At 43.4% G+C, this 12,391-nt stretch overlaps 1 protein-coding gene across 2 annotated transcripts in view; it reads left to right on the top strand.

Annotated features, from left to right (window-relative positions):
* Nucleotides 1–50: 50 nt before the first annotated feature.
* ATP6V1A (ATPase H+ transporting V1 subunit A) overlaps nt 51–12,391 on the top strand; it is a 31,821-nt gene continuing 19,480 nt past the window's right edge. The window contains exon 1 of one of the 2 annotated variants that reach the window (XM_030944938.1): nt 51–161. The gene's annotated coding sequence lies outside the window, so the exon portion shown is untranslated. Of the gene's footprint in view, nt 162–8,873; nt 9,118–12,391 lie in introns of those variants that run through there. The other variant, XM_030944947.1, reaches the window with a different exon arrangement.

The raw sequence follows: 12,391 nt of genomic DNA, 5'->3' as shown, positions 1-12,391 counted from the left end.
GGGCGGGCGAAGCTCCGCCCGGAGTCGGGCACGGCTCGCGCCCGGCGCTTCCGGTGTGCGGCGCGGCGCATGCGCGCGGGGCCCGGCGTCAGCTGATCCGGCGCCTCCTTTGCCGCCGCCGCAGGGACTCGGGCGGATTCGGGCGCGCCGGGCCGGCCCAGGTGAGACGCTCGGGCCCCGCGCCCCCTGCCCCGCACCGCTGCCTCCGCCGCTCCCGAGCTGCGCCCGCGGCTTGCCTTCCTCTGCGGTGACGGCGGGGGCGGGGGGGGGGCGGTCGGCTCTCGCCGCTCGCCGCCGCGCTCGGACCCTGCCCGGGAAGGACGCGGGCTCCCCGCGGAGCCGCTCGCCGAGGAAGCGCGGCCCCGGCTCTGCGGAGCGGGTGTCGCCGGGGCCTGGGCAGCCGACCTTCAGGGAGCCGTGTCCCGGCAGGACAGCCCGCGGGAGGCGGCCATGCGCTTCCCCACCCCGCTTTCCTGGGAGCGGAGACCTGGAAAGCCAAGCGGCCCCTGAATGAAAAACCTGAGAAGGCGCCCAGTGGGATGCTTTAGGGTTGTGCCAGAATTTCGTACAGAAAAGGAGCGGGGTGATAGCGGCTGGGTTCCAGTGCCAGGTCATCCCACCATCTTGAGTGGGTGGATCTGAGTCTCTGGGTGTCTGAGCGCAGCCCAGCAGAGAGCGAGTAGCGCGGCTCTGGAAGGGGAATGTCGCTGCGGGCCTCTCTCCGCAGCCCCTCCGCGGTAGAAGAGCCCCGCTGCTGTTTTACAGTTGAATATCCTGGTGGCACATCAAATGTGCTTCCTATTCCTGCAGCCAGTGACAAAATTCTGCCTTAGATGAGGTGTTCCGAACATCACTCCTGGCATTCACTTAGAGGCAAGAGAGAAATCTTGCATGACTGGATTCGGGATGATTTTCCAATGTCACAGGTAGCTGTGACATTGGAATATGTGGCACTTACATGTCAAGATCCATCCATTCCATGCAGATGCCCATAGTGATTTACTTTCTAAGGAAGAAAGTAAAATCTTTCTTCCTGAAATTTTACTGTCTTCTCTCAGAGAATTTGTACTCCTGTTGGGCATAAAAGCAATTTGGTGATAGTTTTATTCATTGTAATGCAATACTTCAGCAAAGTACACTGGCTATTTGATCTAGCATGGTATTTCAAATGCTAATTCTGCTTGCTGAAGTGGAGAGGGGGTGGAAAAATAGGAAAACCTGCTGACAGACTGCACGAAGTGATTTATTAGCAAGAACATGCCAAATACAAACTGGGATTTGCAAGTGGAAGTTTGAGTAACTGAGGCAGATCTGTGAGTTGTGGTGTATGTGTGCTGACTTCTGCGCTGTGCAGATCTTCAGCTGAATGTTTGACTTCTCTGTGTGGTACTTCCAAAGGCCTTTTCAATGACCAGCAAATATAAATATGTAATAATATCTACATTTTATTATTTTCGATGTAAGAATATGTGAAGTGAGATCAGAATCTACAGGTCTTTGTATTACCAAAAATACTGCAGATTATTTCTGCTGTTCCTGTCAGTCTGTAATGCAAAGTCCTCTGGGAAAGCTTTATTCTTTTATGTGGGGAAAAACTTAGTCTTTATTTTATGATCAGGTGGTGAAGTCTGACATTCAGAAATACTAAATCACCATGGACATCAACTTGAGAGAACAGGGAAGAAGAAATTAAGGCAACAGTGGAAAATGGCTGCTGGCATCAGCTGACTGTTCAAAGGGGGGTTGCAGTCTTGTGTTGCAATAGTAACACAAGATCTCTGTTTCCTGTAGATGCTGCCTTGTCATTTTCCAAATCAAGAATTCTTTTCTGCAGAAAAGAATGGTACTGGTAATAGGGTTGAGCCATGAGTGATTAGTGTTGCTTAATTTTTATAGAGCATTAGCTTAAATTTAGCTTTTGTTTTGGTCTAAGTATATATTAACAGTTTTATGCCTCACTGGCCCTCATTTACAAGGTCTGTGGGCCTTAAGTGTCTTTCTCTCATCTAATTTTTTTTTCCCCAGGATGACTTCATGCATTTATCTTCCAGACTTGCATGGGTGCTGGTGTTACACATTGTCATCCAAAGCTGCTGTAGTCCAGCAGGTTACCAGATGATTCCCCTGAATAATACCCCTTTTAGAGGCACTGTGCATTCCCCCTTGTGATTTGATGCCATAATGGTTTGTCTTTGGATTCTCAAACCCTGAAAGTTCCTACTGATGGGTTTCCCTCGTGCTTTTCAATTGCATGTTTGTGACTATGGCTGCATTCCTAATTACTCCTTTAGAAAAAGGATTATGGGATAACCTAGTTGGGATCTTTGGTTACTTTGATGTTGACCATAAAATGTTGAATGCTACTGCTGACCATGTAGTAATCCCTCTTTTTTTTTATTCCTGTCTTTTTAAGAAAACGCTACAAAACACAAACCATGCAACAACCCAATGCTGCATTGTCTGAAATATAGTCTTTTCTCCATGCTTTTTTCATTGGTTAAAAAGTGGGGGATTTCAGACTTGGAAATATTGAGGCTTTGTTGAACAAGGGTATCCATGTGACTTTTTTTTTTTTTAGGCTGGAATTTTGCCAATGAAAACAGACCATGTAGTCAACTGGAATATCATGCTCATTCATTCTTACTCGACATCTTAAAACATGTGACTCCTTTAGCCTTCCAGCTGAGCAGAGAGAAACAGGGTCCTACTCCAGCAGGAGAGGCAGAATGAATTTAAACTTTTCAGTCCTTTTTTTCCTGTACAGAATAAACCAGTAATCACCTAAATGTCCAGCATGCAGAACCGGTTTTTACTGGATCTTCTTTTATGGTATAAAAAGCTTTTTGCTTGTCTTTGATGTGTTCACTCCATTCTTCCCTTTGCGAGTGGACAGCTAAGTTTATACCAAATTCTTGGGTTTGGTCATCTCTCATGGCATTAGGTTCTGCACTCGTAAATATTTGTTGTTTGGTTACTTTATTTCATCCAAGCATTTACTTCTCCTGTGTTTGTCAAGCTCTCAAGTTCAGCACTCCCATGTCTCAGAAACATTGACCATTTGCTGCCAGCTTTTTAGATGTCCATACATGATATGGCTATTCTGACAGACTTTGCCTTCCAAGGCCTGGCTTTACCGAAATGATACGCTTACTGTGAAAACCAGTAAGATGTATATGGATAAATCCCGAAAGTCTAACAGACCTTGTTAATACCACTTGACCAAATGGCAGATAAAGACCCAGTTTAGCTGTTGAATTTATTTGCTTGCTTCATCAGCTTGACTCTGAGCTTGTGTAATGGTAAAATTCAGTGTCACTGCTCACTCTGTTCAGAAATAATTTGTCTGACGGTGGCCCCTCTTTTAATTTTGTCATAGTTTACATTTTGGGGAGTCTGTTATGTTCAAATCAAAAGTAATCAGCACGGACCAAAACTAGCAGAGGAAGCTGCCCCAGTTAACTGAGACTCATTGTGCTGAACAGATAAATGAGCTAAAAACCTGCTGGAAATAGACCCATTGCAGATACAAATGCTTGAGAGATGTGGTGTCCAGAGGGTCTCTGTAATATAAAAACCTTATCTTTGTCCTTCCTAATCAATTGAAAAATGCTCGTGTTGTAAGGATTCTCATAGCCAAGATGAAAAGTTGGTGCTCTGGTGAGTTTCAGCTGACCAGTCTGCCCAGCTGTGTTTTTGCCAGACAGCATCCCCTGAAGAATGCCAGAATGTGTGCTGTGTCCCATCTTTAGGCTGCTGTAAGCTGTGCTTGCTTACTGAAGTGGTTTGTGGTGGTTCATGTAAAGAGAGGTGGTTTGGATGTCTGTGGTGCTGATCTGTGTTCTGTGCCCTAAGCATGAAGAGCAGTCCTGTTGTGGTTGGGATGGTTGGGCATGAGGAGATACAAAAAGGATGTGGGAAAAGCCATGGACTTCATAGAGAGACAGCTGTGCCTTTATGGGAATAACTTATTAGAGCTGGACAAAAGCTTTCAGGTGTGCAAGTTTTGTGTAAGAGCCTGAAGAATGACTTGACAGTTTTTTAATATCCAAGCAAAGAAACTGCATCTTCCCATAATTGCAGTTAGTGGGGCAAATGTTTGGCCCTTGTTCTTGTTACACTGTATCATTACTTTATTTCCCACTCTGAAAGCAAGACCTTAAAAAGCAGCTCTTCTGAAAAGCCCTAAGATGGTATTTCAGACTAGCTGCCGACTGTATTGGTAAAGATGGCTAAATAAGCAATTCCATTATGTGAACTGCCCATAGATCCTTAAAATTTTAAGGGTTTTCTTATCATGGGATAGATTTGCATGAGGCTGGTAGATATTCAGACAACCATCTCAATATGTAGTTTAAACAATGGTAAAATCCAATATGTTGGAAGGCCTCTGGCTGTTCTAAAGAAGCTGTAAATACTTCAGGTATTAATTTATTTGAACATAAGATTTCCAAATGTAGCTTAGCTTGCTTTAAAACATAAAGATGCGGTTTGTCATTACAGGAAAAGTCAACCTCAACTTAATTTCCTTTTACTGGAAGCCAGTGCCAATAGGTGTGCTGTGATTCCAACCAGGTGTTTCATTATACCAAAGGTGCTATAAAAATACTTCTATCTGCTAGGGATGTTGGATCTTTCTCAAAGACTTTCATGCAGACTCACTCCTGGTTCAGCTCTTCAGACTAGCTGTCAAATGCCTTGCATAATAAACTCAAGATTCCATAATATCCTAGCTTTAAAGGTAATCTGAAACTTAGGTGTAATGATGAAGTGCTTATTCCAAACTCATGCTCAGTATTTTAGCCATTACACCTGGGCAGATGGGTTAGGCAGTAGTGAGGCTTATAGAGGAGACAGTGTATTTTAATGAGCCCAAACAACTCGTGTGATTCTGTGTGTAAAACTGAGCCTGACTTAAAAATCTAGTTACAGTGGTTTTGTCAAATTGCACACCTTTTGTCTGTTGATGTAAGATCTTCAGCAATTCAGAAGTCACTCTGCTGAACTGTAGTAAAGTTTGCTGTTATAGTTGCTTACAGCTGCGTATTAATTTCATTTTAATATTTGTCATCTTAAAGGTTAGAGCAACAAAAAGTATTTCAAGTAACAGTGCCAAATACACCTGAAAATCAAGTGACTTGTACTTAATAAAAGCTAGGGTAGATTTTAGTTTAGCAGTAATGTTAGGGAGGTTAATGAAACTGTTCATCTAGAGCAAATGACTGAGCATTGCACTGAGCAGATGGCTGCAGAACTTTTTAGCCCTAGCAGCTAGATGACAGGATCAGGATAAGAAAAGAAGGTCACTGTATAACACAGAGATGAATTTTGTATTAGTGTTCTGTAGTATGGTTTGGATTTCAGTTGCATTAGATCTTTCTTTTGTGTGAAAGTCTTATCAAACCAAAGGGCAGAATGTGTAGCAGGCTGAAAGGAATGTCAAATTTTTCACAGTAATAAAATTGTGAAGCAGTGTAGCAAGTAAGAACTAAGGAGAGGCTCATCAATTTCCTCCTCTGGAGAAGCCTCAGCTGAGAGGAAAAAATTGGTATAGAAAACCCTATTATGGAAAACTGTAGCATGTGAGTCAGCTGATGAGCATTTTTTCACATGGACAATATGGTTTTCTCTAGTAACAGGAGTTTAGCTTTGGTCTTTATCAATTCTAGATATAGCATGATATCTGTGTTTGATGTTTGAAGGCAGCTTATCTACTGAGCTGATCAGATCTTCAGTGGGTCAGAGTACTTATGCAATGAACACCTTGCCAGCCTTTCTGTCTAGTTTTATTTTAGCTGCTGACTTCTTAGTCATGTTCAAACAGCTTTGTTCTAGTATTGTTCTGGGCTAACTGAAGGAGTTTCCCAAGCTGCTGAATAAAAGCTTGGGTGCTCGAGTTACAGCTTGTAGTGGTGGTACATCTTGCATGGACAGACTTCACACCCTTGCTTTAGGAATATGTACTTTATGCTGTATGTATGTATAAAATATAAATATATTGTTATATCTTTAGCTTGCTTGCAAGGCATGATGTTTATTTGAAGTATCAAACTTGTATGTATTGGCATGCCCGCAGCTAGGTCCCCATCTGTTTTTAGGAAGAGGACAGTAGGAGCTTGTGGTGGACTTCATGAATTCAGTGTTGCATGGTCTCACTTTGTAGTGAGTGTGTAATCATGTGCTGCAATGACAGTGGCAGCATAATTCTCTTTCACATGGGTTTATGTGTACATGTGCTGAGCAAAACAAGCCTCATATGAGAGGAAGTGGCTTATAAGAACCCAAGGAACAAGTTATGTAAAAGAGAAATGGTCTTGTAGGGTTGCAGATTGGTCCACAGTATGCAGCTGAGCATCACTCAAGCAGGTTCTGGATTTATCTAGAGCAGAGGTGGCCTCAAAGTGCCCTGTGACAACTGAAATTGTATGAATAACTAAGTGAAAAAATGTCCATATTGTTGAGTATAAGAAATATTCTTTCTAGCTCAGAGCTTGTGGCAGGAAGGTTGGTGCTGTTCACTTCACAATGTCTGTGTCTGTGTCATGAGAAGACTGAGCCGCGTGGTTGTGTTGAGCACAGGAGGTGACTCCTGCCTGGTTTCATTGGAGTGCAGATGACACAGTTGGAAGGAGTTTGGTGTAGCAGAGGCTTGTGCTGCCATACAGAGGGACCTGGCCTAGAAAAGTTGGCTGTCAGGAATCCCATGAAGTTTGACAAAGAGACGTGCCAAGTCCTGCACCTGAGGCAAAATAACCACATATCCTGCTACAGGCTGAGAGCTGACTGAGTGCTGAAAAGAACCGGGGGTCCCCAAGCTGGACATCAGCTGGCAATGTGCCCTTGTGGCAAAGGCAGCCAGCACTATCCTGGGCTGTGTTTGGAAGAATCCCAAGAGGTTCAGGGAGGTGGTTTTTCACCTTGGTTAAACTTGATGGAAACCACATCTAGAGTGCTGTGTCTGGTTCTGGGTTCTCCAGTAGAAGAAAGACATGGCTTAGTGGTGTGCATCCAGAAAAGGGCCACAAAGACTGTTAAGCATTTGGATGTAGGAAAAGCAGATGAGAGAGCAGGGATTATGTAGCCTCAGGAAGAGAAGATTCTGAGAATCTTACTGTAAAGTATATAAACACCTGATGGGAGGGAGTAAAGAGGATGGAGCCAGACTCTTCTCAGCGGTGCCTGCTGAAGTAACATGACACAAACTGAAATACAGGGAATTCCCTTTAAACATAGGAAAACACTTCAGGGGTGTCTGAACACTGGAACAGGTTGCCCAGAGACTTGTGGTGGCTTCATCCCTGGAGGTAATCAAAACACTTTTGGATGTGGCCCTGAGCAGCCTATATCAGCTTGCTTGGAGCTGGGGCTTGGAAGTAGATGATTGCCAGAGGTGCCCCTGAACCTCAGTAATTCAATTGTTTGGTGACTGTGAAATCTGGAGTAATTTCCCCTGCTGTCTTATAGTAAAATTACAGCTCTGCATACTGTGAAGGAGCAGGTTTCCTGAGAATACTATTGGGCTTCCTTTCCCAGTGACCTGTGTTAGAGTTCTGGGCGTGTTGTTTTTTTGTGGGACAATATCCCAAATTCTAGATATGAAAATGCTGCCAGACTTCTGCATTTGTCTAGTAATTCAAGCACTGGTTTTTTTTTAATACTTCCTCTTAAAGATATCATCTGTTAGAAGGGGAAGTTTAAACTGTCCTAGTTACAGGAAATCTGTGGCAGTGATTATCTGGTTATTTATGAGGCCCTTGCAACAGATCTTCATGCAGCTGGACACTGGGATTTATGCACTGGGCCAGAGTCTGCTCAGGTGAACACAGTGAATGGCAGCAGCCTTGAATCTGAAGCATCTCTCCAATGTGACACTAAGGTGATTGTCCAGTGTGGGTGGTGATCTTTACTATCCTGTAATGTCTAGGTTTTTACTAAGAAGAGGAGGAGGTATTATTTTCTTTGGAAAACTCTGTCTATATTTTACTGTTTAGGCCTATTAAGCTTTCCTGGATATCAAATGTAAGGGTTTATATTCTGACTCTATTTTTCTACCCTTGGAAATGAAACCACATCAGTCTGTTTCACATGTACTAAAATCTATGACTTTCAAGTTCAAAGTTATTCCAGCAGAATGATTCCTACCACTGGTGACCTACTGAGGTAATGCTGCTGCTTCCAAATTGCTGATACTGATGAGTTGTGTGTCTAGGCTTTTGTGGCAATTTGAAGTGTTGGTAATCCTAGAACTTGCAAAAATAGGCTTGAGAAGTTATGAAGACTGCAGGGAACTCTTCAGCTTCATGCAGGTTCTTAGGGAGGGATCACACAGCTGCCCCTGTTCTGTTCAGCATGCAGGGCAGTGCCTGTCGATCTGTGAAAACAGATTCCAGCAGCTGTCACTCAGGGTGGCACACAGCTCTCTGCTTTGTCGGGGTGCTGGATGTTGTGCAATTGCCTTAGTGCTTCTGCTGGCCAGGGGAAGGGCTTCTGAGCCTAAGGAAGCGCCACCAGACTCCTGGAGGCAATCAATACTGTTCAGCGTGCTCAAGCAATTAGTATTGCAGTGTGCTCAGTGCCTCCCTGTGCAGTCTGTTGTTAAACAGTTGTTCTGTTAAGCTCTTCCAGAGCACAGCACACACTGACATGGCTGCATTACACTGGAGGGCGGGCAGGTGAACAGATCCCAGTAGAAAACATGCACCTCTTTCAAGGATATTTGGATAGTTGTAGGCACCATTCGGGACATTGGAATTCCCAGCTTTATACGAGGCCCTTAATGCAAATGCCAAAGCCTTTTAATTTTTTCTGCTGGGCATTGTGCAGTGGGGAGAGCACAGATGGGAGTTCAGCTGGGCTCGAGGTGGCTGGAATTGCTATTGCGGCATTCCTCGGTGCTGGTGGGAGAGAGAGGCAGAGAGAGACTGATGACTCATCAAGTCAGGTGGTTGTGCCTCTGCTGTGTGTCAGAAATTTCGTTCCCCTCTGCAGCAGCTTTCTCATCCCTCTGTGTAGGGGCACTGGAAGGACGATTATTTTGCAAGCAGTGATGCTTCACTGCTGAATTCTAGCTTTTGAATTGGGCCTCTGGGTTTTTGATGCTCCCTGCTTCTGCAAAATAAGGTAAGGAGCTGGGTTTATGTGATGAAATTGTCGTAGATTTTCTTCCTTGCTGCAAGAAGGCTCCTGAAAATCTCACCGGAGTCTGAATTTTGAAAAAATCTTTGTGTTAAGACAGTTCATAATGTAAATTCTGCATCTGATCAAATGTTGGATGCAAAACCCAGGAACAGTGAAGCAAAATGGGTTTCTCCAACGTTGAGAGCAGGGCAGTTAACATTTTTTAGGCTACTGTGTAACCAGATTACTGTGCTGGGGAGAAACCAAGATAGAAAGCTCTGGTTGTGGGCTCTTTCATGTTTAGTTAGGGCTTTAAAATCAGTGTAATAAATCACCTTTTAGTTAGAGAAGGTTCTGCTCCAAGTAATACTTTGATTTCTGGTACTATTAATCAGAATATGACTGCTAGAGATTAAGACCATGTTTGAAATCAATTGGTGAACTGTTTTAGATAAGGAAGATATAAATTGTAAAGGATGCAAGATGCATCTTTACTCATAAGAGGATTAAAATTAAGCTGATATCCTATGTAGGTATGCTAGTGGACTTTAGTAGGGGGGAATTGCATATAGTGCCTAATATCTTGTGTTGGCAAGAGGCCTTTCAAAGGCCTCAGGGGCTCTGTAGATTTCTAAAATGGTCAGCTACCATGGCTCCTAAGGTACATGTATGCTCTAGGGAATTTAATTTTCTTTGAGTACTGGCAATGAAAACATCTAACAACGTAGGAAGGTAAGACAGCATTTTGATCCTCAAGGACTTTTCCATAAAAATTGAAAATCTGTAGTGCTAGTACACAAGCACAAGAAAATGATGCAGAGGTAGATAACAGCTGTTTTTCCTAATTTGTATTCAGTGTTAAGAGATGTGTAGGCCCTTAAGAAAGAGGTCAGCCTGGCTGGGTGGGCACTGGCTTTGTGTAGACTGTACTTTGGAGGTATAGTGGAGGTAAAACAAAGGTGAGAAGGAATTCACATCTTTTACACTTGAAATAGTTAATAGGTATGTGTTTCAAAGCTGTTGGTGCAGATGCTAAAGATCATGGTAAAGACAGGGTTTATTAGTGTGTTGCTAGGTGGTCTAGTGGAGAAATCCCCTGCTCTTCTTGGCTTGGCCAGTAATTTGGAAAGGTGGCTGCAGGAAGAGAGAGGGAGCAGGGCAGCCAGGAACAGGAGAGGCAGGTGCTGGCTGTCAGGATGTTGTCATTTAACCACAGAATGGCTGTTCTGAGGTTCTTACTTGCCTCCCTAAAAGGTAAACAGTCACTTCAAGCAGGTTTTGATTATGAAGAAAAGTTAATTTAAATTAAAACTGGCCCAGTGTTCCTGCTTTTCCTTACCTTTGTAATTTGACTCTTTCATATAGGACGTTGTCTAATTGCCAAGCTGTGTCACTAATTCAGTTATGAGAATGTGGTTTGACTTTCTACTGTGCTTTTAGAGATGTTGATAGTAAGACACTGGACATTGTTCTGTATTGTTATATTGAAGTAAATGTTTAATTTGAATTTATAAGAACAACTGCTTCTTTCAGTATGAACAGCAATTGTCCTTGAGTTTTAGTTGTTAAAAGCAAAAAAGATGAGATGGTTGTGTTAGTCAGATCAGAACCAGCTCATACCAGCTGCTCAGGAACTGCAGATTGCTTTGTGAGGACCTCCCCTCTGCCATTTGTCAGAGGAAGCATTTGAGAAAAAAACAGTGAAATTAGAATTGTCTCCTGGTCTAAACACCAGGAAGTGTGAAAGATAACCTATGGCTATGGAGGGTAGAGGGATCTAATGGATATCTGGCTTAGCCTTTGGGCTCAAGACCCATTAGCAGGTCTGCTCCAAGCTGGTGGTGACTGAGCCATGATCAGCTGCTGTGGAATAAATCAGTGGTAGCCATGATAGACAGTACACTCCACAGAGACATGGAGCTGGGAGAAGCTATTCCTTCAGGATGAGCAGGGGTTTGGAATCGTGGGAGATCTTTTTCTTAAAGAGCAGTGCCACCAATTTGAAACTTATAGATCAGTAAAGAGGCTGAGGGGCAGAGGACTTGTATTGCTGTGTGAAAAAGCTGGAAAGCAGTTGTAGGGTTTAAAAAATAGCCCAAGTCAGCTACTGCTCCCAAAGAATAGGCAAAAACGTATCCTTTAATTGTGCTGGAAAGGGTGGCAATGGAGTTGTTGTCTTGGTTATTATACACAGGGCAGGTTTTTAAGCCTGAGTATGCCTTTGTATTTGCTGCCTTGTGGAAGATGCTGGGTTAGATTAGGTTTCTCTCAAAGACTTGAGTATGAGTGTCAGCAGATGCCTCCCAGTTCATGTCACCAGCCCAGGGGCCTTGCTGCTGGTTAGCATGGGGCATTCTGTGCTGGGGCTGCCATGGTGCACCTTTCACCAATGCTGTGTCCTAAGGGTGTCTGTACAGGAGAAATGGGAAGAGTGTGGCCTTGCAGTTCTCTTAACACCCATCAGTTTCCAAGGTAACACACAGCATGGTAAGGGCTCACAAAGCAAAACCCTTAAATCCTCTGATCCGCACTGGAAGCAGGACAGCCCAGCTGCCAGCCACAGGACAAACATGGATGGAGGAAGTCTCTTGATAAAACAGCTTTTCCAGTGCCACTTGTTGAGATTTGTTAAGCAGTTACTGGCATGAGATGACAGCCTGTTGTTTAACTGTTGCACGTTGGGGGGTTTGCCCATTATTCAGCACAATTCTTCTGTGATGCTCCGTGGGTTTCCCTGAGAGCAAAGACTGCGTAGTATGTAGCTGTGAGACACATAGAAAGGATTCACGTGCTTCTGAAAATCTGTGTTTCTTCCTCTAAATACTGTGATTCAGCACCTTAAGATAGCAAAAATTGAATTTTCACAATTAATATTTGTAGTATTGCATTTTAGAGACTGGTGGCAGTAAAGCAGACCCAGAACATTCTCTTGCTCACTCAGAATCATGGAAAACTCCATATTTTGAAGGAGGGTAATGAGATGTGGAATACAAAAGAGATTTTCTGTCATTTAAATATCCTATTACCAAGCTTAAAAAGAATGAAACCGTGTTAGGGCATTGTTGCACTGCATCTTTTTCATTCAGTAGCATTTTGTAGAGCATATTATGGGGTGATGTTCTATCCCTGTGTTTCTGCAGTAAGGAATCTCAGATATTTTGTTTGTTTAAATCAGTTACTTTTTAACTTTTTACAGCTTTAAAATGAGTTAAAAGTGCTTAAGGCTAAGGTGCTTCTGGCTATGAGTTCAGAGTTCTTTTTAACTGAAAATAAGAGA

Source organism: Camarhynchus parvulus, chromosome 1 (assembly GCF_901933205.1).
Source record: "Camarhynchus parvulus chromosome 1, STF_HiC, whole genome shotgun sequence".
Classification (NCBI taxonomy): Eukaryota; Metazoa; Chordata; class Aves; order Passeriformes; family Thraupidae; genus Camarhynchus; species Camarhynchus parvulus.
Note: the sequence above shows the minus strand (reverse complement) of the source record. Positions and strands in the feature narration are given on the sequence as shown.